This window comes from Drosophila pseudoobscura, unplaced genomic scaffold (assembly GCF_009870125.1).
Source record: "Drosophila pseudoobscura strain MV-25-SWS-2005 unplaced genomic scaffold, UCI_Dpse_MV25 Unplacedtig00000125, whole genome shotgun sequence".
Taxonomy (NCBI): domain Eukaryota; kingdom Metazoa; phylum Arthropoda; class Insecta; order Diptera; family Drosophilidae; genus Drosophila; species Drosophila pseudoobscura.
Window position 1 is genome coordinate 1 of NW_022881719.1, and position 3,964 is coordinate 3,964.

The following is a 3,964-nucleotide window of genomic DNA, read 5'->3' on the forward strand; positions in this document are numbered from 1 at the left end:
ATGCCTTCCTTCCGGCTGTATGTGTTCAACTGGAAGCTGTCCAGGCCGCCCACCACATCGTCACGGCACACGCCCTTGTTCTGGCCGAGCACCTGGACGCAGGGCGCCAGCGAGGTGATGTTATAGTCAACGGTATAGCCCCTGATCTCATCGATGTAGGCCACCACAACATCGGAGCCGATCATTTGGCTGGACACATCCGATCCCGATATGCCAAAGGACATGTAATCATTGGCTGCCACTTGGCCGGATAGCTGGAAGGTGATCTGTGGCCCAAACACCTCCCAGGACACTTGCAGGTCCTTGTGCAGCTGCCGGCAGTTGGGTAGCGAGAACTCAAGGGCGTGACCTTCACCAGAGAGGGCGGCACATTCAGACCATCGTTGATGAGGACATGGCCATAGTTCTCATTGTCGGCCACGTCGTAGATGCTGATCCAATCGATGTCGAAGATGGTCTTATCGCCCGGCAGCTCCAGCTCAATGTTCTCCTTGTTGTACCTCCGAATGGGATCGAGACTGAAGCAAGAATGAGACAGGATGATTAAGGATGAGCAGAATAATTGTGTAGCACTCACTATCCCCGTTCGTCGGGCATTTTGCTGCCTCTGCTCGATGGCTGCGCTCCCACTCCCGTCCAGAAGAAGGTCCGCTTGCCGCGGCCATCGTACGTGAAGTCCTTGATGCGTATGGTCTTGGAGTCGAGGATCTCGATGCTGCTGCTGCTGACATTGTGGCTGCGCTTCGAGAAGGTGCCGCCCAGCTGAGGCCGCGGCGGCTCAAACTCCTCGGGTATATACACATCGCCGAAGTTGTTCTGGTTGTTGAGGTCATAGACGGCCAGCCATTTGATTTCCGTAATCTTCTTGCGGTCGGGCAAACTGAGGGTAAAGTAAGTAGTCCTTGTTGTGATATCGATCCAGGATGTTGGTTCTACAAGAGTATACCATAGGCATATTAGAAAATAGAGGGAAAGATGAATCGATCCCACTTACTTGCCGTACTCGTCGGGCACTATGAAGCCCTGTGGCCCCGGCCGATTGCTGGCCCCCGACCAGAAGAACGTATCCGCTCCGTTGCCATCGTAATTGAAGCCCACTATCAGGAAGGTGTACTCATTCACGGCGTACACATCGCCGGACACCTGATGGTGATACGAGTTGAGTTTGCCCAAGTATTTTCCCCGGTACGGCCCATCTTCTTCCTCGTCCTCGACTTGGGCCCCTGTGGGTGGATGAGAATGTTAGCTAAGAACCGGCCTCAGTGTTGCGACGAAAGACTTTGGTCACAAACTCGTTTCCGGGTCTTTTCCTCGACTGACTAATGGCTTTTGATTTACTGCCACTGGGGCGGCGGCACAGCGCCCTCTCGCGGCCAGAGGCAGACCCAGACAGACGGTAGACCAGTTTCTCTAGTTTTACACGAAAGTGAATTTGTTTTTGCCAGCCTCAAGCGTAACGCTTGTAGAAATTTCTCTTTCTTTTTTATAGCGTGCTATTGCAATTAATCGAGCTGCCCCCTACCCCTACTTACGGGCACTGGCGGACCGAATGCAGTCAAGAAAAGCAGGAAAAGCGCCACAGAAACCAGCTGTTGCTTCTGCAGTCGGCGTCGCAGTCGCAGTGGCTGAGTGCTGCTGGTGCAGCGATGACAAAGAACGCCACCGTCGCTGCCGCCTTGGTGTCTCAATGTCATTTTTTCTGCGAAGCGGACCTCTCTCTCTCCCACTCGTACTCCCACTTCCTGCGCCACGTACAGCTGTCGCGCCGTCTCGCTTTTACCAATCTCTCTCCGCTTTCGCTGTTTCACTCTCTACAGACTCCTCGCACAGGCAGCAGCAGTAGCATTTTGCATTTTTTGCATTTATGCAAGATTTTTGCCAACAATTTCAAATCAATTTCTTTAAAGCCAAGTTATTTGGTTTAGGTTTTTCCTGGGTTTGTCTTAAGGTCGTTTCGTCACTTGCATGCGTTTGCGCTGCTATTGTATTGTTTTGCACAAAACAATACAATAGCAGCGCAAACGCATGCAAGTGACGAAACGACCTTAAGACAAACCCAGGAAAAACCTAAACCAAATAACTTGGCTTTAAAGAAATTGATTTGAAATTGTTGGCAAAAATCTTGCATAAATGCAAAAAATGCAAAATGCTACTGCTGCTGCCTGTGCGAGGAGTCTGTAGAGAGTGAAACAGCGAAAGCGGAGAGAGATTGGTAAAAGCGAGACGGCGCGACAGCTGTACGTGGCGCAGGAAGTGGGAGTACGAGTGGGAGAGAGAGAGGTCCGCTTCGCAGAAAAAATGACATTGAGACCCAAGGCGGCAGCGACGGTGGCGTTCTTTGTCATCGCTGCACCAGCAGCACTCAGCCACTGCGACTGCGACGCCGACTGCAGAAGCAACAGCTGGTTTCTGTGGCGCTTTTCCTGCTTTTCTTGACTGCATTCGGTCCGCCCAGTGCCCGTAAGTAGGGGTAGGGGGCAGCTCGATTAATTGCAATAGCACGCTATAAAAAAGAAAGAGAAATTTCTACAAGCGTTACGCTTGAGGCTGGCAAAAACAAATTCACTTTCGTGTAAAACTAGAGAAACTGGTCTACCGTCTGTCTGGGTCTGCCTCTGGCCGCGAGAGGGCGCTGTGCCGCCGCCCAGTGGCAGTAAATCAAAGCCATTAGTCAGTCGAGGAAAAGACCCGGAAACGAGTTTGTGACCAAAGTCTTTCGTCGCAACCACTGAGGCCGGTTCTTAGCTAACATTCTCATCCCACCCACAGGGGCCCAAGTCGAGGACGAGGAAGAAGATGGGCCGTACCGGGGAAAATACTTGGGCAAACTCAACTCGTATCACCATCAGGTGTCCGGCGATGTGTACGCCGTGAATGAGTACACCTTCCTGATAGTGGGCTTCAATTACGATGGCAACGGAGCGGATACGTTCTTCTGGTCGGGGGCCAGCAATCGGCCGGGCCACAGGGCTTCATAGTGCCCGACGAGTACGGCAAGTAAGTGGGATCGATTCATCTTTCCCTCTATTTCTAATATGCTATGGTATACTCTTGTAGAACCAACATCCTGGATCGATATCACAACAAGGACTTTACCCTCAGTTTGCCCGACCGCAAGAAGATTACGGAAATCAAATGGCTGGCCGTCTATGACCTCAACAACCAGAACAACTTCGGCGATGTGTATATACCCGAGGAGTTTGAGCCGCCGCGGCCTCAGCTGGGCGGCACCTTCTCGAAGCGCAGCCACAATGTCAGCAGCAGCAGCATCGAGATCCTCGACTCCAAGACCATACGCATCAAGGACTTCACGTACGATGGCCGCGGCAAGCGGACCTTCTTCTGGACGGGAGTGGGAGCGCAGCCATCGAGCAGAGGCAGCAAAATGCCCGACGAACGGGGATAGTGAGTGCTACACAATTATTCTGCTCATCCTTAATCATCCTGTCTCATTCTTGCTTCAGTCTCGATCCCATTCGGAGGTACAACAAGGAGAACATTGAGCTGGAGCTGCCGGGCGATAAGACCATCTTCGACATCGATTGGATCAGCATCTACGACGTGCCGACAATGAGAACTATGGCCATGTCCTCATCAACGATGGTCTGAATGTGCCGCCCTCTCTGGTGAAGGTCACGCCCTTTGAGTTCTCGCTACCCAACTGCCGGCAGCTGCACAAGGACCTGCAAGTGTCCTGGGAGGTGTTTGGGCCACAGATCACCTTCAGCTATCCGGCCAAGTGGCAGCCAATGATTACATGTCCTTTGGCATATCGGGATCGGATGTGTCCAGCCAAATGATCGGCTCCGATGTTGTGGTGGCCTACATCGATGAGATCAGGGGCTATACCGTTGACTATAACATCACCTCGCTGGCGCCCTGCGTCCAGGTGCTCGGCCAGAACAGGGCGTGTGCCGTGACGATGTGGTGGGCGGCCTGGACAGCTTCCAGTTGAACACATACA

At 52.6% G+C, this 3,964-nt stretch overlaps 2 pseudogenes; one reads left to right on the plus strand and one right to left on the minus strand.

Annotated features, from left to right (window-relative positions):
• Positions 1 to 3: 3 nt before the first annotated feature.
• Positions 4 to 1,694, minus strand: LOC117185512 (protein Skeletor, isoforms B/C-like; annotated as a pseudogene).
• A 452-nt stretch (positions 1,695 to 2,146) lies between these two features.
• On the plus strand, positions 2,147 to 3,957 carry LOC117185513 (protein Skeletor, isoforms B/C-like; annotated as a pseudogene).
• Positions 3,958 to 3,964: the final 7 nt, after the last annotated feature.